Source organism: Hetaerina americana, unplaced genomic scaffold (assembly GCF_022747635.1).
Source record: "Hetaerina americana unplaced genomic scaffold, ioHetAmer1.1.p SCAF_1, whole genome shotgun sequence".
Taxonomy (NCBI): domain Eukaryota; kingdom Metazoa; phylum Arthropoda; class Insecta; order Odonata; family Calopterygidae; genus Hetaerina; species Hetaerina americana.
This window is the reverse complement of record NW_027286069.1, coordinates 73,559,400-73,585,510: the sequence shown is the minus strand read 5'-3', so window position 1 is coordinate 73,585,510 and position 26,111 is coordinate 73,559,400. Positions and strand designations below refer to the sequence as shown.

General features: G+C 37.3%; 1 protein-coding gene across 6 annotated transcripts in view; it reads right to left on the bottom strand.

The window, feature by feature from the left end:
• LOC139693309 (GTPase-activating Rap/Ran-GAP domain-like protein 3) overlaps positions 1–26,111 on the bottom strand; it is a 303,563-nt gene that overhangs the window by 115,567 nt on the left and 161,885 nt on the right. For 4 of the 6 annotated variants that reach the window (XM_071591446.1, XM_071591440.1, XM_071591425.1 and 1 more), the window contains exon 1: positions 4,694–4,962. The exons of the other annotated variants lie outside the window; for them this stretch is intronic. The gene's annotated coding sequence lies outside the window, so the exon portion shown is untranslated. Of the gene's footprint in view, positions 1–4,693; positions 4,963–26,111 lie in introns of those variants that run through there. 6 annotated transcript variants of the gene reach the window in all.

Here is a 26,111-nt window from a genome sequence, read left to right as displayed (position 1 = left end):
GTTCCCATTCAACGCCCCTTAATGTAATATAAAGCCTTTTTTTCGATCCTTATTCATGCTCCTTCACTCTGAATACGTCATTTCATTATATAGGACAACTTTTCTACCCAATTTTTAAACCCATTAATATTTTATTTGTACCTATTTACGTTTTATATCATCAAAAAATCATATATTTAACCGTAACTTTATATTTATTCACGAGTGAAGTGATAGTTCGTCTTCTCTCCACGAATTATAGCTTCTTCTGGAAATAATTTATCCTCATGATTATATTAAAGCATTAACGGTACAAGTTCAGCCAAAGAAACGATTAGTATATTGCTAATTTAACCATGAATAGGCTTTGTTTTAAGTCCCCGTGAAGAGTTGTCAGGGTCGAAGTTAAGAAATATGAGGCTAAATCATAGTCGTTAAAACTGATACATGTCAGCTGTCTGAAGTGCAGGCATAGCAGTAAATAAACGATTTTTCACGCTTTATGTCGTCTATCCACCAATTTAAAAACCAGAGTGCTTCTCTAGGAATCGGTAATTAAACGCTGTGGAGCATTTGCATCTCCGTTGAGAGCGCCTAAATTGTTCTCCTCTCCAGCCGATAGTCGTCATATGGTCAGAGCGACGGCTTTACAACTCGTTTTTATGATTCCCGTGCTCTCCTGTTCCACATTTTACCCCGTGTTCATTAATCACTTTTGATGTGTGAAGGAATCGATTGAAAGAACGGTATATAACTCACACTCATTGAACCGTTCTAGAATTTCCATTTACTCCGAGTTGAAAGTTGAATGTGACCCGCTTTGCAGAATCTACTCCTGGCGGTCCCCCCCCCGTCCTCAGTAAAAAGTAAACTTTATCTTGCTTTTAGTGTCTCAAACGCTGAACAAGAGTGCCCTCTTGGCAGCGCCCACTCCCATGAATCATTCTCGATTCTTTTATTGCCGAGTAGGATAGCAAAGGGCGGATGCCCTGTCTCCATTCTCAATTATACGTCCCATGGAGAGGGGGGAAATAGTGAAGCGAAGGCTGATGCATCCATCTAAGAGTTTACTGAAGGTTCATCCCGTGATAATACTAGGCAGTTAATACTGATTTTTAAACACAGGTAACCGAGTTTATTTTGAAGCACTGCTACCGGCATGCATTTTCGGAGAGGTTTCAACGTGATTGCAGTTAATATTATTCTCGTCGATTTTAGTGAAGGCATACGTTCAATCGTTTCTCCATCTTAATTTCCTCAAGTTAAGGAACCACATTTTGTGACAAATTTTTAAAATTATGAAACATGAAACATTTAGTTTCACCGTGATCACTAATTTATAAAATAGTGGAATATTCATTAAAATTTCAATTCTATTTTATGCATTTTAATGTTCTTACAAATAATGGAGGGAAATTTAACGCTGAGGTTTTGGTGACGCTGCTGATGTATTGAAAGTAATGAATAAAAAATGCTAGGGCATATTGTGCTTCCTTGGTCCCTGTTTAATACGGTAATGAAAGACAAAATTTTCTCCTTTACTTTTCATTTTAGAAGTGTTAAGGATTCGAGTTAGTCGTAGAGACGTTATTTTTATGCTATTGTTGACATGCTATTTAGATATTTTTACCATAGCTAGCGACTTAGTTTAGGAATTATTTGCGATTACGCATTTAGATGAAGATAGATCCAATGGGATTACTTTCGTTCCATTTCTTTATCATTCCATAAAATAGCATATTTTCGTTGAAATGGGAATATAAATGTTACTCATTTTGGTATTATCTCACTCATTTGAAAACTATGCGCTTAGTTAGTTTTTATTTAACCTAGTTTTCTATAAATATCGTACACGTGTAGCCAATAACAACACTGCTCTACAGCCAGTAAAGTGGCGCTCCTTAAACAATATAGGGTGTAATAAATTTTTAAGACTAACTAATTGAAGATCAAACATATAGTCATATATATTTGCAAATACTATTCACCTTCGCTAAAATCACAGGGATGAAGTCGTTCCATCAATAGTTTCAAGATTTCAGTTTCGTATAAAACATGTGGTGCGTCTTATCGCATATTTTTCTTCCTAATATCATTTCATTTATCATGTTACGCAACGTTTTTTCAAGCTGACGACCATTTTTATCCAATATTTCCTACTATCTTGCATTTTTCCAATGCAAACCAATTTCGAACTTCTCCCAGTCGAGCATCTACGTTTTCCAATGTTTCGCGTATTGATTTGAAATTGATCTAGGCGGATTTCATCTCTTGTGTTCTGCTCCGCGTTAATTTGCACTTTTTTTTGTGTGTTCGAGGTTTGACGATAATCATTTCCCGCCCGTCATCCTCTGCTCTTAATGAGACTCATTAACATTTTGCCCTTGAATTCATGAATTTCACTTCCGCGCCTCGGGATGTTGGTGGATGAGTCGAATTTAAGGTAAGGATATTCTCTCCGCTGTCCTCTCCTCGTGCCGAATTTCCTATAGCTATTTCCGCTCGGAATTTTGCGCGGATGACTTTTTGATGGAAAGAGAAAATTCCCATCTCCCGACCTCATCTAATCTTGTATTTAACTGTTCCGCGATAAAAACGGATGTCACACTCGGAAACTATTTGTAACATTTCTTGAGACATTGGGAAAAAGGTAACGAACTACCCTTTTCTTTTCTCTTACGTACATGGACTAGATTTTTCTTGGACTATAAAGAATCATAAATGTGATGAAATATGGAATGCGCTTCGACAAAATTTCTTCTTTTCCTTCCAAAGTCTTTTCTTTTTATTCTCGAAAATAAATCTAAAATATCTTTTTCGGAAAACAATGCAAATGTTTTCCACGTGTTTGCTAATTAAATCGTCGATTATGTTTGAAGACCGAAAATTAATAATACTACAGAGGTAACATCCTTATTTCGAGTCATTTAATTTCAGCACGGACCCGACTAAATTTCCACTGGGTGTTGTTTCATAGCTTAAGCATAGGTGTGCTAAAATATTCTCATGTGAAGTGATATCCTTACTTCGAAGTTAAGAATGAAATTTCAATTCATGCACTCTACGCTGAGTCGCTTCGCCATAAAATTGTCTGCATCATCAGATGTATTATAAATTACGTTCTCCGAAATCAAATACGACGCCGCCCTCGACTTCGCAAAATGCTCAGCGGCACTGATACGGAATCATTCCAGGAAATTGTTTCCACACTTATCTTAACACTTTCGCGTTTTTTTTATTTTTTTGGAGCGTGCCACAATTGATTTCCTTTTAAAATCGCTACAACGACTCAATTCGCATTTGCAGGCTGAAAATGATCGAATGGTCGCGGGGTTCAGGAGTGGAGCCAATTGAACTAACGCGAAGCACCGCATTCGCGTTCTGCCGCGCGGCCTATCAAGTAAAAGTGCGCGCAGTCCATGCCCCGCATACGAATCCAAATTTTACTGCGCCATTCAGGCACTGGAAGGGACTTTATAGTGAGCCCTTTACTACAGAGCTACCTACCGCAGGTGCATTAGAGAGATTCTCGTGATAGTGCGTTAGAGAACATGAATTGCGCCGCTTCCTTGTTGCTTAAAGTTTTCCTTCCAGCAGCATTTCAGTCTTCAAACACTTGTGGAATGCTTACCGTTCATGGTTTTGCAAAGATTTAATCACACGGTTGATATTTAGGAAACTAGAAAATAGCGTTCTTTTGGTATTTTCACCACAAGTTCGGCGTCTGTATTCGTCTTCAAAGTGATTTGAGTTTTATTTTGATGCCTAACCTCATGCATCGCGGATTTCTTGAAATAGTATTTTGGCCCGAAAAAAAATTTCTGGCTTCCGTTAAATCATTTCTATTAAGTGACCTAGATTTCTGATGATATTTTGACTGCAGGCCTACCACGTTGTTTTAGGGTATCATTGAACCTCAACGTAAAATAATTCGCTGTGGTCGTAATAACCTTTTGATATTTTAATAAAAAAACCCTGGGGCGGTTTTAGACAAAAAAGAGTGTAAATTATGAAATCGTACTTCAGCAATGAATTTTATTAGTAAAAAAGCCTCTTCCGTTCCAAGTTGAGCGTTAATGGCAATGTTATATGATATCTACAAAATTATTACTTGATTTGAACAGTTATCGGGAACTGAAACCTGAAACAGTTACACAAATTCTTGACGACTTTTTTAGTCAATGCCAATTGGACTCGGAAAAATCTGCTATTTACTCTGAAACCATTATAACTCCGGTGACTATTATTGAGACCCTTACATTCTTCCACACCACATTTCAATGAACTTAACGGAAAACGTTCCGACTCCGCGTCGGTCGTTCGATCGCTCGCTATTCGGCTTATCCTCACCCATGGAAAGATATATCCCCGTGGGTCTTTTATGAACCCTTTCTCACAATCGCTGTTCGCATAGTCTCTCGCAGTTAACAGGCCACCGCAGCGGTGGCTCGAATAAAAGGGGTTTAGAGCGTGCTCAAGTTCCGAGCTACCTAAAGGAATCGCAGATAGCCAAAAAAAATCAAGATCAGCCGTCAGACGACTTATCCTTGCAAAACGAAATATCGCCTCGCGGCAGGAATCGTAAACAAATAATAAAGAATGAAGAGAAAACGGGTGAACGCTGCCAGAGAACGACGGTATCGTAAACGGGGGGAATTTACGAGTCGGTGCACGTATCTCACACGCTTAGGATAGCGGGGAGGAGAACACTCACGACGCGACGAGAGATCTTCTGTTTCAATTTCGAGAGAGCGGAGTAGTCTTCCCTCTTCTTCTGCGCTCCCTTTCTTTCTACCGTGGATCAGGTCTCCTTCCGGGCGCACCTTCTCCCTCGCAAAGGGCGAATTGCTTCCCACGCGAAGGCGTCTGCTTCCGCTTCCCGTCCTCTCCTAGCAGTCACTCTTGGCGCCGCCTCCGCGGACTCACCCGCCTCCTTCGACCGTGCGCCGCCGCGACCCCGCTATCCGCGACGACGACGATACAATCGCCCGCACACTCGCCTACTGAGATTTCGGCCCATTGGCGCCCTTCGAATGTGGATAAGCCGAAGGCGACCGGTGGCGCCTCCGCGCGGCGGGACGCGCGAAACGCGGGGGCGGTGGCGCCACGTTCAAAAGAAGCGGAGCCGGGAAGGGCGGTTACCGGCCGGGATTTCTTCTTTTCTCTTCCCCCCTCCCTCTACCCCCGCCGTCCGTCCGATCCCCAAAAGCAGACGCCGCCTCCCTTCCACGCTCGCCCGGGATAGTCCTCCGTCGGCGTTGTGTGTGCCACTGGACAGTATGTTTTCGGTCGGCACCGGAACGGAGGTTAGTTGCCCACCGACACGTCGTCCCTTATAACGGCCCGGCCCCCTAATAGCCCGCCGTCCTACCCTCTCCGGCACGGGAAGGATGTATCGTATAGGCATACATGAGCACACAACGGGGGCTTTCAGTTAAGTGATCGAGCGTCCGGCACTAATTCGAGTTGACGATTTTTGATGGAGCAGAAACATGAAATGTAGATGGTGATGCGCCCATGAGGATGAAACGGTTTTTTATTTCGCAAAATAAATATCGTCCCATATATAGAAGAAGCTGGCTTATTTTTTATCAGATATTTTTGATTTTCTCTTTCGATGTTAAAAAATTTGTGATGTGGATGAGATAGATACGCAGATTCAACTCTTACGAGAGGAATGCCATTGAAAAAAATGTTCCATTTTTACAGTTTCTGGAAGGAAAAGATAGTTGGTATCAAAACAATTTTTTTAAGTAGACGATGTATTTGAAGAAATTATCTCAAGTTAGGGTATTTCGACTCCAAATAGAGTGGACGTGCTTCAATCTGAAATAATTCTTATTTTCTGATTCTGGTTTCATCCACTTCTGAACATCTTATCAGTCTTTTCCTAAAAACATATATTTCCCCAATTAATGCTGCGATATAACTTGAGTCTATCCAAAGAATAATAAACTTTCATTTCATTTAGTACTATAAAACTTGATTACCTCCTGTCATATAAAGCCGATGGTTCGTCATTTGTTCGGTATGTCATTTTTTGTTAAGGTTTTCCATTGTTAGGCGACTATCCTTGTTATCATAATCATTAGTCCCAATAATTTTTCATATTATTTTGATTTCCCTCAAAACAAACCATTTCTTGCTGTTTTTTTGGAATTATTTTGTAAACTTTCATTGTGAAAATAATTCCACAAAGGAAACAATTAATTGGTTAATATGGTATGGCTTCGGGAATAAATACGTATGATGACGCTGCCTTTAGAATAAATTTGCCAAGGAAAATCTTAAAGATGCCCTCATTTTCGTCCTGGTTTCGGTAAATTGAAGCTTTTGTTGAAGTTCATCCAGAAAATAAAATATTTTATTTACCTTTTCAAAATCAGTGTGTTTTTAATCAACTCCCAATCTGGTTGATTTATTGGGTTTTTTTCGTTAATAATTCCCTGATAGCATAATTCCTCTGCTTTAGTTTTGCCTGTGGTATTTTATGCAAACGGCCTGTTTGGGTGGATGTGAACGTTTACTCAAATCATATTGAATAGATCGATCATGATATATCACAATCATTTTTCAATGCCGCAGAAGGGGTAAGATGTAGACATCAATTGGGAGAGAGCTTACCTAATAGGTATTTAAAATTGTCGGCGAAACTTTTCTCCGCTCTCAATAGACAAAACTTTATCGGGCGCTTTGGTGGTGGTCAGTGCATGTGTCGTGAATAACGAAAAAGCGTTGTCGAAAAAGAGAATAGTGCTTTTGTGAACTCCTCCCACCGCCACTCCCAAGCACAGAATTATTATTTTTTTGTTGTAAGTTGCGTTCGCCCCTATCGAATGCCGTCCCGTTTCTACCTCGCTCAGCCGAAACGATGGCGCCCTATCCGTGCGAATTATCGTCGAGTGGCGCCGTCTTCTTCCCTCCTCTCTGGCTAATAGTTATTTTCCATGTTGCCGTTTCAGTTTGGGGGTGAGTCGCTTCTTCCCCCTTTTTACTGACTTCCCTTCCTCTCTCGTTTCCGCGTATAGTTTATATCGCCTCACCACCGACTCCCCTGTCGACCTTCCGAGACCGCCCTTCCTCTGACAACCCCCCCACTAACCCTTTTCCGCTCTCATTTCTTCCTCTCTCTCTCTCTCCCCTTCCATTTCAAAGCCCTTCTCCTGTCCTACCCTCCAACTCCCTCAACTCCACCCCAAAAAGGACGCCCCCTTCCCGCTGTTCTCTTCTTCCCCAATATCCTGCCTCTCTCCGTCTGCTCAACCCCCTTCCCACTTACCGGACTCTCCTCCTCTTTACCTTTATCCGTCCCCCTACACCCCTCAACTCTCCTTCCCCATTTCCCCTGACTCTCCCGTCCAGCCGTGTGCCTTCTCCGCGCTTCGTTTTTCTCATGTTCTTTTCATAAAGAAGTTTTCGCGTAAAGTGAAAGGCGGAGATGACTATTGTTTGTCTCCGGAACAGAGAGGGGGAGAGGGAGGGAGTTGGGGGGGGAGGAAGAGGGAGAAAGAAGGACAGAGATCGTGAAGGTAAGAGAGAGGGACCATTTCGCTCGATTTTTGCCTTTTAATTGCAAATTTTTGTTCTCAGAAACAAAACAAAAAGATAATATTGCAGGTCCCGGTCAATACCGTTACGTGTTCCCTCTCCGATTTACGGCCCGCGATCTCCAAATGGGGCGTGGCGGGTGGTGGCGTTTAGCGCCGGACCCGCTCTCAATTACGTCCAGACACATCCCCCATTCGCTTAATTGCCCGGACCTGAAATAGGTCGACGGCGAGTACCCTCCCCTCCTGTAAGGCTTTGCTTCCCCACCGTTCCACCCTTTCCATTGTACTTTAGTCATAAGGGCATCCAGAGCGCACATAGCTTAGCATTTTTTTTTTATTCCAACCAGACAGTCGCCTAAAACATTTCGGATGGCCTTCAAAACCATCCGATCGAGGTCACTGTCTTTTCTGAATTTTTCTCCTCCCGTCAAATGGTAACTTAGGTCGGAAGATTCTCAGGGTGGAAAAAGACGGAGTGAGATTTTTTTTTCATCAGAGTCGTTTTATTCGCGAGGCATTTCTGCGATGTGATCGTGGAGCTGCGTCGTTATTCACGACTGGGAAAACTGCAGCGTAAGTCGGGAATGTTACCTCAAGTGCTTCTATGAAAAACTCAGATTTGAGACCACGGGTGCAAAATTCTACCTTTCTTTTGGTGGCGTCTCACTGGACCTAAGGAAACTCATAGCATAGAATCCCAGAACACATTAGATAAGCTATCGCGATTCAAGGCAAGATCTTGTTCCGCAAGATATCTTTGGTCAATACTAGAGATCTATCATTAATAATGTTTATTTGATCAGTTTTTTTCTCTATAGGGCAGTGTTCAAAGGTCGTGAAAACAATGATACATCATTCCCAAATGGCGCTAAAAAGTTGAGAATGTCCCCATTTATCTTATATATAAGTATATGCAATTTGGTGAACATTTCAGTTGGTTTAAATGGTCATTTTTAACTCCCAGTAAATATTATCTTTTTACCGATTTAATCCAATGAACAATGCACTCCCCTTTTTAAAACCCATTTGTAATGTTTTTTTGTTGATATCCCAATGAATAAAGTAATTCAACTCTGGTCGTAAAATGCAAAAAGAAATAGTAATGGTATCAAAAATCGACGGAGTCAACAGTCAACATGCTGTTTGAAAATTGTTTGGATTTTATCGGGTAAAATACTCATTATTTTCAAACATTTATTATTTTAAGGTAATCTACCGGTTAAGGTAGGTTTTTGGATGGACACAGTTACCTAATAAACATTTTGTGACTCCTAACAAAACATAATCCACAGCTACCTACTCTACATCAGGTCCCTCTTCATCTCTGAGTACTTCCTTCCTCCCTTCATCCCGTCCAACATCCCTATCCTGTTCTTGCCCTTTCCTCGTTTGCTTAACATTCCCCCATCTAGTACAGTCTTCAACATCACACTGCCGATCAATACGCCCTTCATCCATTTTTCCTGCCTCCATAGGATTTCTCCCAACAAACACCTCATATCCCACACCATACCAAGTGCTTCCTCATTTGTTTTCTTCTCGGCCCATTTCACCTTTTCCATTCTTCTCCAAACCCATATTTCAGAATCCTCCAATCTACGTCTACCCTCCTGCTTCAATGGCCACGTTTCTGCGCCGTACATAGCTATGCTCCATATCAAAGTTTTTACGAGTCTTTTCTTAATATCCTTACTCAACGTCCCTGTCATCAACTCCCTCCTCCTTGCGAAAGCTCGCAAACATTTGAACGGAAAAAAGAAACTGTACGAACACTAAGCTAAGTAGTACATCTGAGTCTAATTTTCATCAATAGGCGCGGCGTTTTATTATATGACATACGAGGGGTTTAAAATATTATTGTTCATTATATTTTCATAATTAGCCAAGTTACGGGCTATTTCCCTTTTTAAGTGATACCGAGGCAAGTTTCTGCGTATGCGTTATTCGTTAATTATTCGTCATCAGTGACTAAAAGGATATTGTATTGAAAATAGAAACAACTACAAGTAAGCGTTACTGGGGTACGAGTTCTGTTCGGAAAGGATTCAGCCATGCAATATTGTGAGAAAAATAGCCTACCTTGAACAAAAGGGCTTCGTCCCCTTTAGAGTACTCCCCTTGGGACTTCACACACTTAGCCCATCGTCTCTTTCACTTTTCAAAACAATCGGCAAGACCCTTTATGCGGATGACCATCGGCGGTCTCTCCACGTTCTCTTTTAACCCCTCAACGTCAAGAGTTTCGTGCCGCAGTTGCAGGGGACTTGTCCAAGCAGCAAACGGTGACCCAGGTTTTCTAAAAAAGTTCATAACTAGAAATGAGTCTTGGGTATGCGACTATAACCCTGAAATAAAAGTCCTGTCTTCCCTACAGTTTGTTGACGAGATGAAGGAGATTGCGACGGGGCAGCTGATGACCCTTCCGAAAAAGGACCTTGCTGATTGATTTGAGAAATGAAATAATGTACTGGGATAAATGTGCGAGATCCCAAGAGGAGTACTTCGAAGAAGAATTAGGCCTCATTGTTATAGGTAGGCTATTTATCTCAAAATATTGTATGGCTAAATACTTTCCGGAAAGACCTCGTATTGTTAGGATTAGGGTGCATATTCGCGAAGAGAGCAGGTAAGAATTAGACTATTAGAAAGGTAAGGGACCCCAGATTTTATAGTGATATTAAGGAAATTATCATGGCATTAAATTGTATTGTTATTTATTCGACCACAGGTATGAAATGAGAGAGATATACATATATTGTCATTGACTGATTCAGGTACTCCTACTTCCCTTGCACGATACGCAATCATAGCAAAATCGAACCGAAGAGTCCGAATATATTATCTTAAAGACTAAAAGTTAATGATTAAGTCAAATGCACAAATTATTTCATGATATATATGGTCATGTCTGTGTATGTGTATATGCACGAGTGTTTTGTATATTACCCAATGTATGTATATTCAAATGCATGCACTAATGAATAGCTGTTGTACTAACACCCCCCGCCACACGCCCCTGCGGTGGTTTGCAGGTTATTTTGTAGAAGTAGATTTACAAGTATTGTTATCGTGTGCGTATTAATTAGATTCAGTTGCCTTTCATGAAAATTACTCGACGTCCAGGTTTAATATTGTATGTGTCTTTCAATCGCAGCAAAAATTCATATGACGTCGAGCATAGGTGAAAATGTTTAGTATTTTAACCCTATCTTGGTTTTAAGCGTCACTTCAGAAAGTTTTCATGTTGTTTTATAGAAGTTCTATTTTTATTTATAAATTGCCCACAGGTAGAGCCAATCACTCGCATACTTCATATAAATTTGAAAATGACAACTTTTTATTTTGGAAAGTTTAAATTAATATGGTAAGGACTCCCATGACGATGTACTCTCCAATTAGTATTTATTTATTATTTTTTCAAACAAATAACTACTATTGATAATTGTTTTTTCATCAAGCCCTTGATTAATTAAATTAACATATGTTCCCGTAAAATCGGCTTCAACACACAATTTCACGTCGGCATTCTTACTTGGTGACACAATTTGAAAGTTAGCGGAAATCCGAATTAATTGTTGCAGTTTTTTTCAGCGTGGCGAAAATAGTAGTGTGCTGAAGCTCAGAACTTTAGACCACATATATGCACTACGGTTGAGTCCCTCCAATAGCTATTCTGTAGCAGGCCACGCTGTGACGCTTGACATTTAACGAGAAGATCCCGGGGTACCTGTCGTATGGAGCTGCTATTGCGTGGGATTCACTACTACTGAGGAATATAGGTCGTCAACTATTTGGACTAATTGCCGAGAATGAATCCAGGGAAAACTTGCAGTAATCCTGAAAAATAATCTTTATAAAGAGGTTGTTATCACGAGTTAAAAACTTATTTTCCTGGGATAAGTATAAGCCGCCGGGATAAAATGGAGTGGCAGTGTGCTTTCGCTGCGAGCGGATCGTAAGTGGTTTACTTTGTCGAGCGTGAGACAGCATCATCACGCAAAAGTCGATCGTGGTCACATGGATAGATTCGATTCCCTTATCCCTGAAAAACTTTCCAAGACGGAAACCCCAGGAATTTAATTCGCAGTTCCACTTGTAAAAGAAGTGAAATGAAACTGAAGGCTCAAATAAGACTACTACACACGAGTACGGCGAAAGTTCAAGTTTTTAAACTGGTATTTGCTGATTTTTATAATGCTTCATTTATCAATTAGGAGATACAATTTGAAGTGAATGATGTATCTGTAATGTATACTTACTTCGGTTTCTTTCAAACAAACAAATCGATCCACTATTTACGGCACCGGATGTGTAATTTAAATGCATAATTTCGTTGTCTAAGGAGTGTCCAATTATGTTTTTATTAACTCGTGTGGATAGAATGAATTCACGATACCTTTGCTATTTACATTGAATGCCACTTTGTTTCATGACTTTTTGCATCCTTCCCTTTTTTCTAGCCTGTATTAAAGAAGGGGTGGGAACGCGGATCAACTCAAAATGATGAATTTTAATGATTGAATGTATGTTTCTTAAATTGGAATTCCACCACAGTTTTGCGTTGCGTATGCTTGGAGTGATCCAGTTGTTAAGTAAACGTAGCTTAATTTTGGTTCACGCAAGGTTATGTGAATTGTAAGGTAACGTGAATTCATATGGAGAATGATTAATGAATTAACCACTGACTGAGTTTTGCCGAGGATTCAAAGCGTCTGGCATTGAAAATGGACGTTCCTTAAAAAAGCAAACTCAAATTTCATTTGTTTATGAATTTCCTTAATTTGAATAATGCTCATCCTTAAAACATTTTCTTCTCACGGAAGGAAGTCCAAGAAACTAGGAAGGGATGCATATTCAATGAAATGTCAGCGGTGCATCAGTCATGTGGCCAACGCTCTCCCATTCTGCTCTTCCATCAATTTTTTAAGCGTTACGATTCAAAGCTTTTATCGTCACATTTTTGATGCTGAGGATGTTGTTTTTTATGGGTTGAAATACGGCAAAATTCCTCATCGCATGTTGTTCTTCAAATGGGAATCCCCATGGTGAAAAAACACCTCATAAACATCGTGTCACGGTTATATTTTATTTGACATATAATGCAAGTAGCCTGAGTGTGTTCACCAGAAAAAAACAATCGACTGTGAAATTGGAGTGACAGAAAAAAATGATGACTTTTATAAACCCAGTAAATTGAGAACACATTGGTTTACATTTTTTTTCTTTTTTTAACTGTTTCATTTAAACATCTCCTTCTCTGCTTTCTGAGCTTCCAACGCATCGTATAGTTGATTTTATTAGGTTTCAATAAATTTGGTCGTAATATATGAAAAATATAAATTTCCACAAACTTACACCCTCGATTAAAAGATGCACCTCGCGTCGAAAAATACATTTACCACAGTTTTTCATTCGATATTACATGGTTAAGCTCCCATCGGCCCAGCATTTTATCCAAAGGAAGTCCGGGATACCTTTTCACTATTAATTTGCCGGCCCAGGATGCCTCTGCTTCGAGATGCATTTCTCTCTTAATATGTTTAAAGTAATTTAAAAAGTTCTAGACTTGGTTCTGAATCATTTTACTTTACCGCAGTTCCCTGAATTAGATGTAATTACACTAGTTCTTTACCCTAGAATATTTCTTTTTAACGTTTTTAGTGTATTGAAAGTAAAATGCTTGGTGTGTAGTGGAACCTATTTGACAAGATAATGAAACTTATAAGCTTTTCCAGTATCCATTTGGACAAAACTTGTTGAAATATTTTTCTTTTTTTCTACTTCAAAAAAATTTTTAAACTCTTAAAATTAATTAATAAGATTTTTTTAATTTTTTTACTTGAGCGGCACATCAACATATGGAAATTTTGTGAACGGGCCATTTAAAGTAAACATACTCGTATGGTTAAGGAAATGGGTAGTAGGCTGCCATTACGGGTCAATGGAATATAATGGATAAACGGAATTTTTGTTTAATGAAGTATACTATTTTTTCAGGTCTAAAAATAAAACAGTAGGTTACACGCGTAACATAATGATACAATAGTATTAATTTACCACTATCTAGAGATGAACATAACAGTAATCAATCTTTCGCTGCAAATGTTACTCTTCAAATGATATATCGCACTCGACTCACAACGCAATTGAATCATCAAATGCCTTTTGTAAAATTTTAAAATACAAATATCCATAGTAGAAATAGTATCCATAGTGTTCCAAATTGTACAGGATAATTATCCATAGTAGTAGCCCTTAATGGTTTGGTGTTACCCTTTTCAAGGTTTATCCGTGCTTATTGCCTCGCTAATAATGTTTTTCTGGGAAATAATATTCGCATCGTCGGGCAAGTGCCATATTAAGTGAGCAGAATTGGTTAGCTAAATTTCAAAATATCAACGGTAATGTTAGTTGTTTTCTTTATTCCTGAGTACCATGGTTTTTAATACCGCTTTACTTGAATTCAGTTCAGTGCAATTATAAATACGTACATAAATAAGTGCAGCCGTCAATTCGTCAACTTGTTTATGAATTTAAAACTAACAACGTTTTTTGAGGACCAAATACGAGGGTCATCCGGAAAGTAGTACCCGTTCGTGCCGCATGAAGTGCTGACGACGCGAGTAGCCGCTGGACGAGGTCAGATAGCTTCAGTGGCTTGTCTGCCTTCTCTGAGCCAAGTTGCGTGACGCTAGCATTGCCTGTGTTGTTTCTGTGATTGTTTACAATGTTTAAAAAAATTGAGAACGCCGCCAGTTGTGAAGTGAGGGCAGTGATTAAATTCCTCAATGCAAGAAACGTTCGCCCATGTGATATTCATCGCCAATTAAAGGAGGTGTATGGAGACAATGTAATGGACGAGTCGTCTGTTCGGCGGTGGTGTCGCAACTTCAACATGGGGAGGGGGAACACACACGACGATGAGCGTTCGGAGAGTCCGTCTGTCATTACAGACCTACTGGTGAGCTCAGTTGACGAATTCGTGAGGAACGATCGGCGCGTCACAATTGATGACATCTGTGAGCATTTTCCCAATGTTTCTCGAACAATTGTTCATGAAATTGTTAAACACCATCTGCATTATGCAAAAATTTGTGCAAGATGGGTCCCTCGCGTATCTCAATGAGCTGGCGGCGAAGGACTATGCAGCAGGAATACAGAAACTTGTCACACGTTATGACAAATGCCTTAATTTGCTTGGAGATTATGTTGAGAAGTAGTTTAAAGTATCCTCTTTCAAATAAAATTTTTTATGTTTGTTAATATTTACTTTTGTGTCTTTATTTCACGAACGGGTACTACTTTCCGGATGACCCTCGTAGGTTGTATTTAGTCGATGGTATCCATCTATTAATTGGCTAAAAATTAAACTCTAAAGCTTTTTCATGACATGCTAACAACTTAATTGTTATTACTTTTCGTGAATAACATAATATTCCCAATAAGAATAATAGAAACTAAGAGCAATATTTAAACCACCAAATTTCGCAGAAATTTGATGGCTTAATTGTAGCAATCATCCTTGATTCAGCCATTTTCCTGGTACATACGGATCTTCTTATATTATTTTAATAGGGCTTAGTGATTTTTAACTCATCGTGTATCTTCCATTAAGAGTCAAAAATAAATAAATTCTAAAATTGGTGAATTAAGCAAAAAGCGTATTCGTTAGTACCGAAATTTAGTTGAGAAGAAGTGTCGAAGCAGAAAATGCTTGAAAAACCCGAGCATTTTAATTATATCTATTAGTTTTAGTTGTGGATTATGGAAGTGTATGGAATTTAATTCAAAGGAGAAGTAACTGAAAATCACGTGTATGCGTATTTATAATGAATTTTTAATTATGAGAAGGAATATTATTATATAATAAATGGAAGCCATTAAGGGGAACGTCTCATTTTCGTACGCGTGGACAGATTACGTGCGTATATTTTGTGTTGATGTACTAAATTGTCATTAGTACAAATATTCTTCTAAGCTACACTTAAATTCCTGAAAAATATCCCTAGTTAAAACTATGTAAAATACCTTGGAGCCATTTGAACTTACAGTGATAATAATAGGTAGCTGATATGTTTAAAAGCTCTTTGCTACATACCATTGGAAATGAATTGATCATAAAGATCTGGAACAACAGTGAATTTCTCACGGTCACCGTGCCTAAAGTGAAGAAAACTGTGTTTGAAAAAATCCAATCAAGATATCAAAAACCTAATAATTATATATTTCAATCTTTTATTTTATTTCATCGATCCTGCGACCTTACCCTTGATATTTTAGAGGAGAAATAAATATGTAGTGAGCGTAATTTCCATTTTTGTCTTGCTATCTTAACTAGAGGAAAAGTAGTTTCTTTAATTATGGCAGATACCATTAGAATTCCTTCATATCCTTCACGAGAAAATATTAATTAAGAGAAGTATTTCTTGTGTGTAAATATTCTCCTGCACTATATTATATTTTAAAAAAGCACAAAGTGTATGTTCAAAACAAGCATGCTTTGAGTTACTGTTCCTACAGAATTAGCGCCATTTTTCTGGATATATATTGCGCTTATAAATTACACAGTGTGAAAAAAAACATTCGAAGGTCACGGTATATTACACGAATACTCCAATATTTTCAGGTTGGGGATGTCTAAAAAAGATTGAATGGAAAAATTGCATGTTGATAACATTTTTTAAAGGTAGCCTTAAAAAAAGTCATAAAATACTGTTTAGGAACAGGAGTATTGCTATGTAAGCGTTAATTACTGTTGCTGGGGGTCATCGTGAAAGGACTAATGGCTCGCGTTCTGGCTTAAGACCGTAAACGAATCATGAAGAAACAACTCTTGTCTCTCTGAAGCCAGTACATAATTACATAGAAGTAGGATTCTACTTTTAATGCGCTTTTGATGGTGAGATAAATTGCGTAGTTTTTAGTTTCGTAATTCAGCTAGTTGCGAATTCATTTCCCGAAGTGACAAAAATTTCAGTAACGTGAGGCTCAAGATTACTTTAAGCTCCTAATTGCTAACACAATGACTGAAACTAAAGATACACTTCGTCACGTGACGAAAGTTCAGTCAGTAAGAACCTTTGTCCAACTACGTTTCGCGTTGAGTTTATTTTTTCGGAATAAACTGGGTAGCCGAAATATAGGCCCTCTTCTTCTGATTGAAATCATGTACATTTAATTATGTAATGACATTCTTCCAAATATTAAGCATCTTGAAGATTACCTAATACATCGAAATCTAGGTCTAAATAAATTATGTTCTGCAGTTTAAAAGTACATTTTTCATAGTGCATCAAAAGTACATTCATGATTTTTATAGTTCGGCGCCATACTATATGAAGATACATTTTTACTCAGTATTTACCAGGCTCTGTGTCGTATTCGACCTTAAAAAGTTCTTGGCTTTGAGCATAATGCGTAGTTATTCCAAAATTCCTTCTCTATCTTGTATTTTTCTTCAGGAAACTTTCACAGATTAACTAGATATTCCTTCATGAAGATTCTCTGGTATCCTAAATGAATGTCAGAATATCCTATCCTAAATTAAAATTCATTTTCGTGAAGATTTTCATGGGATAACGTGCTCAATATAGCCACTATTCACGAGACGTTGAAACCAAAGTCTTCTAACAATACGATTAACTAAGTATATCATGATCAAATGGCTATTCATCTTGTACTGCATATGAGACAGCGGTACAATCAAACTTTAAATAGCTATATTATTCAATGATACTCGTTCCCAACTTTTTCAAACATCCTATTGTTTGATTACTGAATTTGAGTTCGGAGAAAATAACTGTCTTTTTTGTTTATTATGGAGGAAGAAGTCAGAATAGGTAGGTGAAACTCACTATGTCGGATATTTTCGAAACAATTTTTCAGTACAGTTCTAGACTCGTGTGCTCATATTTCAAAATGATTTTGAAACATAAATGCAGTATTCTCGTTGGCAATATTGTAATTAATACAAAAAGCTAAGTCAACAATCTAGGAATTAATATAACATGCTTACGCACACTTTTTTATTAATGGATATATCACATTTTCAAAGATTGCTTCCTCACACAATCAAATTTATTCGTATTAATTTTGTGACCAACATGTTTCTTATTTTGTTATTGATACTCATACAAATGCAGTGCTTCACGTGTACTCTAAACAGTTATTATAAAGCTGAGCATTACATTCATTGTACGTATTGATGTTTCAAACTTTGACATAAATATTTCAATACTGAAGTTATGCATATTGCTTTTTTCGGTCCTTCTGTCAAAAGTAAGAGACGCCGTCAGGAAGGAAGAATGTTCCTGAGCGTGAATGAAACTTTTCCTTTGAAAACCCATTCCCGACTCCATATTCATATATGTATGTACATGTCAAACAGCACCTGGTTTTTGGACAAAAAATATGTAAGCTTGTAAAGGGGAAATTTTTTTTTCGGCCGTTATATTCATAAAAGCATTGTCGCTGGAAATTTACTGTATTTTAATTCTATATCCAATAGGATAGAAAGTTTATGTTTTATGAAAATGCTCAAATTGTTTTTATTCTTCACGATAAAAATTCCTTTTTCAAACTTTTCCTGAAAATACAGAAATGATGAAATATTTTTCACAAAAATGAGTAAATCAATGGATGTTAGCAGGTATGAAACGGCTGGATTCAATCGTAAAAATCATTCAAACCGATTTTTAAAATTATATTACCTTTGTTTCAGAAAATTTCCCTAGAAGGAATTTCAAAGGAATTCCCAGCCACATTTCATTTAAGATATTCTCCCTAAAAAGTATGTTTTTGGACGGTCCCTGTCGCCTATTATCCTCTACGTATCATGAAAACTTCTCCCGTTTACCTTCTGAAAAGCCTTTTCTACCCTCTCCCCCGCTTATCCAATATTTTCCCTTCTGTCACAACCTCCAACATCTCACTACCTTCCAATATTTCGTCCATTCACTTTCTCCGATTTTTTTCTGATTTCTCGTAGCATTTTCATCTCTTCGCTTCCTGTTTAAAACTTTAGCGTTTTCCTTCCTCTCTGTACAACAGATTTTCTTCGTTTTTCGCCACAGCTGCAGCTCAAAAGCCTCCAGTCTACGCTCAGCTTATTGCCACCAAAATCAGGTTTAACGTCTCTATGATTATAGAGCTACGCTCCACATTAAAGTCTTTGGTAATATTTCCTGTACATCATTACTTAGTTTACCTGTCATGAATTTTCTTCTTGTAAATGTTTCTTCTGCTAACGTAAATCTTTTTTGTCTGCAACATCAAGCCTCTTTTCTCTGGCTTTATAATATCGCCTCCCGCTTTTATTCCCAGCTCAGACCATCCCCATGCCACCTTAATTATATATTGAGGACATACGTGTGGATAGAGGGCGTGGTGGTAGATTTTAGAGTAATAGAGTTTAAATAATGCAGTCTGTAGCTCTTGGTACCTTCTAATTCCTTTATTTTCATCCAAAATACTTATTATTTTTCTCCCTCTACTCTGCTTTCCCCGCATTTTCACATATTCATTTCTTAGGTTAAATAATTGTGTGGTTTCCTGTTACCTTCCTTGATAGTGTTTTTCATTGACATTATTGTTTAAATAGTGTCGCTCCAATAAATAAATTTCTGTGACGTCAATTTAGAAATTTTTGTGAATTCATCTCTTTTTATTTTAAGTATCTATGAGTACAGGGTTATATGCGTATTTTAAATAAGAATTTTTTTATTTATGCCCTAAATAATGCAAATTATGATGCTATAGAAGTATTTTTGGTCATATTAAAGGTGCTTGGAAAAATAATATGATCCTACACATTTCTTCACAGACCTTCTCACGTATTCGCATGAGAAATGAATGATATTATTTCGGGAAAATGTTTTTAAATCCTTCGATATCTACTCGATAAAAATCACGAGATTCCTTTGTGTTCAAATCGCTACGATATAAACTTGTGGAGTTGTGCATAGTTTCCGCGGGTAGCGATGTGCAGCGTGCCAAGTTTGGATGGAGACAGTACGTTTTCCATTAGTTGTTACTCCAGTAATGTGATGTAATGTTTTGGAAGCGTACCCCTGGGCTGTTTGGAGTCTTGTAAATTAATTGCAGTATCAGGAAAGCAATGCCCTCCGTTTATTGGTATTATTTTCAGGAAGGGTCGTAGTCCCAGAGAATGTAAACAAAGGTGACATCGAGTCAGATTTTATATAAAAGCCTTTCAAGTTCTTCTATGCTGATGCAACGAAAAAGTCAAAGAACACAGAGTTATTTTACCTTAAAATTATAATTTAACAGCAGCTCAAAGCTAAATTATCAAAGGCACCCTATCATGCATTTAAACCATAAATATCGTACCCAACCCGAAGGTCGGTTTGGTAGGTGATGGTAGAGTAAACCCAGTACTAATCCCTATACGGCGTGTGAAATTCACACATCAGGGTAGGGGGGGCCAGTTTCTTTCCCTGTGCCGGTGATGGTTTCCCAGGAAGATCTAGTGCCCGAAAAATCACATACCTTGGGTGGAGCTGAGGGTGCCCCGACAATCGGACCCGGGCCCTCTGGCCAGAAGTCCAACGCTCTACCCCTGGACTACCGTGACCCATATCATGCATTTAAGTTGGAATATTTATACCTTTAAACCGTGGCTCATAACATGTTTAAAAATGGATGACGATGTCCTGTTCATGTATATTATGCATTTTTATGCGAAAAGTTATATCTGTGTCTTCAATCATATTTTTATCACGCGATATCTTTATTGAAATCAATTTAAATCGAAGGATGGTCAAACATATAACCCCCAGAATGGAACCCTTATGCGTATCAAAGTTTTTCTCATGCTGATGTTTACCTGGACAGTTTTTTTACTAAATTTCGAATTTAATGCGCGTTTCAGAGAAACAGATCGCCTCATATATTAAGGTGGAAAGACATAAAAAGCTATAAGTAAGTCATTTGGTAGGGCTAAAAGTGCCAGCAAAATCACCAAATCCCCTCCAAGAAAAATTTGGATTCCCCATGTAATGGTTTCCAATGGTTTTCAATTGAGAGTAACAATAAGCACAAATCGGCATTTACTCCAGTATTCGAATATATAATAATCTGCCGAGAACTTTGACTTAAAGAGAAGCAATATTTCATAAAAAATAAATTATCCGTACAATGGTGTTAATGCGGTTATAGCCGGTTTTTTTCTTGGCCAGAATTTTCTCATTCTAGCTAGTCATAATAGAATTCTCCTTTTTCCTGACAATATTATATGATGAAAAGGATAATTCGTAAGCTACTAATAACTTTTATATTAATTATGAAAATAAAATGTAATTCATCGTCCTACTTTGGAGGTTCGCATTTCAAATTAAAAAAAAAGCCCCTCGGTATTTTCCGTGTATCAAAGTGATGTGGCTTCTCAAATAAAATTGCTGTAGAATGAGGAAAAGTCTCAGGTTGTCATCCAGTCAATGCCAGCGATCTTTGAAGGTCAACATTTTTCTGCTCCGCAATCTTCTGCCACCCCGTGCTTTCTATTGGATTTGGATTACCTAGTTCAGATTTTAATGGGACTTTTTTCGTGTCCTGGCGTAATAAAATGCCGCATCATTCGGCTTGAGTCGCTGAACACAAGCATTCGGCACGTACAAGAGCTCTTCGCGTATAAAAAAACACGTACATTTCGCACCAATTCACCAGAGGGATTGCGGATTTTCAGCAGATCATAAATTTTCATAAAAACTCACTTGACGACGTAAATATGAATAGGCACAATAAAAGTTTTTACGGGGCATCGCAGTACAGCGATTTGGTCGTTGTTTACGTTATTGCATTTCGTTTAACTACTTTCAGAAATTTCTGTAGAAAAAAGTTGTATTTGCTAGGCGAGGTCTGTTCGGTAAGGCGCATTTCAAAGGATACTGTTTTTCTAGGAATATTTAATCATGACCTTGGTGCATTTAATGAAAGAAACTTTAAATGCACTTCAGGTCATGGCTTTATTATTTCTTTTCGTCGTGAACACCATTTGTGGCAAATGGGATTTATATCGTTAATTCTAGTAATCTTTAAGACTTGATTTCATTTGAGGTATCACATTTACTGTTTGCTGTGAAACGCAGTATCATGTAGCAAAATATTATCGGAAGCGAAAGTGCTACGACTCGACTGATAAAAGAATTAAGATCTTGACATCATATTCTTTTGCCACATAGTTCATAGTTAAAAGCCAATTTTTATTGGCACTCCAGTAACTTATTGAATGCTTTTTTATCACTAGTAATCCAAAATCATCCCTTTTTGGCTTTAAGATTATCGATTTCCCGAAAAATATTGCGCAGAAACGTCACTAAAAGTCTTTTACTAGACTTATCTTGATATTTCTTAGATGGCAAATATAATCTACTGATATATTAATGCAGATCGGCGAATACTAAATTTAAAAACCTCTGGACGTAATATTTGCTTTAGAAAAAAGTATCCCAAATCTGGGTTCATTTTTAATACGGTATTTCGAAATATTCTCCATGTCAGGTGCTGTCACGTACACCAATCACAGCGACCAAGGAAATGAAAAAACGGTTTTCTATTCAGAGTGACACCTTTTTATACTTTTCCAATTAAATTTCGAAATAATACATATTATGTTGGAAGTATCAATATGAACGATACCGAGTTACAGCAGATTGATATAATAAAAAAGCGACTGTGTAAATAAAAACTAACAATCGTGAACAAGCTGCAAATATATTTTCAGGGCTACTGCTATTTAAAAAAAACTGTAAATGCATTCACCTGCAAATCTAGGGCGCACTGAATATTTTTCCGCTCAAAAATGAATTACGAGAAGTGATGTGGGTGTTATTGTCAATGGTGGTACCAGAAAATTCCATCGAGTTCTTAAAGCTGTGATTGAACCTTCTATACATCCTGTCCATATGCCATTTCTTGGATACTTATCAAGCTATTGTTCAAGTTAATAATAGGAGTACTTAATATCAGGTTCAAAATAGAAATTATTTCAGACTTCACATTCATTCGCGTGTTTCGTGAATTTTCTCCCGAAGAAGATATATTGTGAAAACTGTAATAAGGTACATTTAATATATTTTCTCCAAAAAAATAGGTGATTCAAGCGATTATCCTCGTTCATATTGATGAAAAACTGGATTCCGTCTTTGTTGTGCATGCAATATATGTAGTATCATGTTAGAAGTTAATGAGGGATATCACAAAAAGGACTAGAGCCCATTCCGTAGTATCTCGTAGTACTCTTGGTTGTTTTGTCTCTTTAGCTTGAATTATATCTCTTTATTCCCTCTAAAATGCTTCCATATTTCTTTTTCCTTTGCCTTTTTCTACTCATGTGGATTCCAACTCATAAAATAGTCTAAATTAGAATCTATGAAAGACAAAGGAAAGAAAATATAAATTAATCTTTAAGTTAATCAAAATGAAACAAGTTTGCCCTTGTAAAGTGTAGCTCCAATTTCTTTAAGCCACCCAATCCGTTCTTATTTCCTCGGATATTCTATATTTGCCTCTGATTTTCATGTTTACTCACATTCTTAGGTGATATTAGCAGGTGCCTCGTAGAAAACGCCGTTTAGCTTGTCTTCTCTATTTACGCATCCATCCATTTCCATTTTTTTGGTGAACGTACCAGCAAATCTTACTCCAGGATCCTCCAAAAGGTTACTCAAGGAGATCGTTTTTCAAAGCCAAAAGTTACTCAGAACCATCTGATCGGTGTCATTTTGTTACAAAATTTGTCACGTATAATTGTATTTTTTGCTTAAAATGCTTTGTAGAGCTTTTAAAGATATATTGTATTTAAAATTCACTTTAGCTTCGATAAATATCCTTTTTCTTAAAAAAGGCGTGGCTTTAAAGATATAATTTGTTCGTTCAAGCATGACGGAAATACGTATTCTATTCGAAAAGCGAACGATGTTCCTCACTAAACCAAGGTCACTTTTTCCTAGGTAATCTCAATCTTGATGAGTACTGTAGATCCTATTCTCGGGAGTTGTAATCTTAAAATAATATTTGCACGAAGGTACCTCATACTTCCCATGCGATAAACATGTAGCGGCTGCTGTAACAATTTGAAAGATATTACGTAAAGCTGTGAGCTAAAACGAAAGCACTGAGTCAAAACGAAAGGATGTCTCGGCATTTCTGAGCCATTACGTTGAGATTTGCAAATTGTACTTAGGTTACCCTAATTATTCGTTTTACTCATTAATTGGGACTAAATCAGCACAAATGCGAGGTTAATACATATGAAAAAGCATAAAATAAAAATTATAGCTGGAGAGAACATGTGCTTATTTTTTTCCTACTTCATAGAATAAGATGCAAAATTATGTTTGAAAATGTCTTATATATTTTGAAAGATAAAACATAATGCGTGTTGCTTTAATTTTAGATTTCGTGATATCTAATTTTTTAATCATGCGCAGAAATAGCAAGAATTAAATGTTCAGACTAATTTGTATCCAAATGAAAATTCAATTATTTTTGTGTAAAGAGTCAACATGGTACTGGAGTGAGAGAGGCAGCTGGTTCCGGAGAAAAAAGGAGATAACAGAAGGAGGCAGGCGATAAACTGAAATGATTGCCATTTATTTAAGCGAGAAGTTTAAAAAAAACCGTTTCGTTCTTATAATCGCTGCAATCCTTATAACCACATTTAGTCATCCTCATAAATGTGTAACCAGGTTTTGAAATTTAAGAAAAATAACAATAAAATTCTCGTTTTATATGAACGCCTACTTTGCTTTTATTTTCGTAATCATTTATTACTCAATAATAGAGGAAGAGTAACTATTAATTCAAAGTATCTATCCTTGTTTTGGTAACAATTTTGAATGACTATTGCGCATATCCTACTTTTTAATAGGAGTAGGTCGTTGCACCAATTCAATAGCAAAGGAAACATGGAATCTATTTTTCTCGCTGTCGGTTAATCCGAATGTATTTTAATTCTCTGTGTTTGTAATTTCTGCACTTTAACTCTCCGAACTTAAACCGATAGAATATGGAGGTTATATTAAGCTGTAGGATAATACGAGTAATATTCTTATTATTATTTTTTTATAATAATATTCTTTCTCGTATAACTTGGGAAGATATCTTTCCTTTGATTGGCGTAAATAAGTATGAGCGTTGCATTTCATCTAAAATACACCTTTATTTTTAGTAGACAGCGATAATTTTAGTTGAATAATAAGAGCATTACATAATTATGAAAATCTATATTTCACTGCGTTAATAATTTCGTAGAATCCTATTTTAAGCACATGAGCCTATTTTATAGCTCATTTGGCATATATAAAGGCTTGTAAAATTTGCACGTACGATTGAAGCTTATGGTTTTATTTTCCTTTGCCTTCTGTTGTCTCCCAAATAGTTCTAGTATCTCACACGTATCACAGAGTTGGTTCAGCTGGAGATATAACTCCAATGTTCCCTGGACCCTTAACTTGGACTTACTATCGTCGCATTTTATTTTCAAGGTCGGGCGACTAAATTTGCAGCTGGCAAGGCAGGCTTCCGAGTGCGATTTTTCGTTGTCCTAGAGGACTAACTGTCCCTATTAGTTGTAGTATTATTCACGTCAACGGTCGCTTTCGCAACCGATTTTCAGAACAAGCTTTTTCTTTCAATTAAACCTCATTAAGCTGTACCAAAATTATGTGAAGTAAATCTGTCAATCTTAAATATGATAACATTGCAGTACGGTAATGAGTAAATTGTATGTATTATAGTGTAGTTTAGGGAAGATCCGTAGAATTCTCGATTATTTTTTAATAATTTGGTAATTTCATTCCTACCTAAACTGAAATCTTGGCGAATTTATTATATGCGTAACACGACTGTTCCTTATCCAGATGATCATCTTAAATTGTTGTTGTTCCGAATTCAGCGCGTACCTCCGCAGAGCTACCTTCTTATCGACCTTCTTTTGAATGTTTTTGAAGAGTACATGAGATGTAGCCGTAATAACCATTTTTTTAATAGACATACATTTTCAAATAATATGAATGTGTAACTAAACGAAGATTTAGATAACTTCAACGCTACTAGTTTATTTCTTTACCGTTTAATGACAGAATAAAAAGCAAAAGAATTTAAACATCTGATATTACATTACTTATTTTAATTTCTTTAAGTTTCCTTCTCTTCATCACCACTGTTGACAATTTGAAGTATGTAATTTATGTGACTGTTAAGTGTACGATGTGCATGTGGGTATGATTCAGGTCCCCAGTGAATAAATACATCACATGTGCAAGGGAAATGTGATGATGTCATGTGGGTATTTATGACAGTGAACCTAAAAAAATCGCAGACACCCGTAAGAGTAACTCGGCCGCAAATTGGAATGAGGTCAATTCATATGATAGATTGCTAGGGAGGCACGTAAAAAAACTAGGTTTTCGCCGTGGTGTGTTTGGCAAAGAAGGGAATGAAACTCCAGAAATAGGTATTTGCTTGAAAATCGAAGCGGGAAGGGATGGGGTGGATTATGCTTATGAAAAAAGTCGCGTTCCCAGTTTTGATTTTTTTTTCATTTCACGTGGAAACGGATGG